Below are 228 nucleotides of genomic sequence, written 5' to 3' on the forward strand. Positions count from 1 at the left end.
GGAATTTTTCTGAGGTCAGATTCGGATTCAGCGCAGCAAAAACCTTCGGGTATAGTAGGTCTGGTCTCTGGTTCTGAGAATTGTTGGCCTGTGTAATTGATCGTCGACCTGCGAAATGGAAAAGGGAAGTAGGGGATAAATTATTTCTAATAATTAAATTTTTATTGCAGTGAGTACCTTCAAAATAAGGTTATTATTAATTAATGGTGGGGGACAACCTGTAGTCAG

Source organism: Belonocnema kinseyi, chromosome 8, assembly GCF_010883055.1.
Source record: "Belonocnema kinseyi isolate 2016_QV_RU_SX_M_011 chromosome 8, B_treatae_v1, whole genome shotgun sequence".
NCBI classification, from domain to species: Eukaryota; Metazoa; Arthropoda; class Insecta; order Hymenoptera; family Cynipidae; genus Belonocnema; species Belonocnema kinseyi.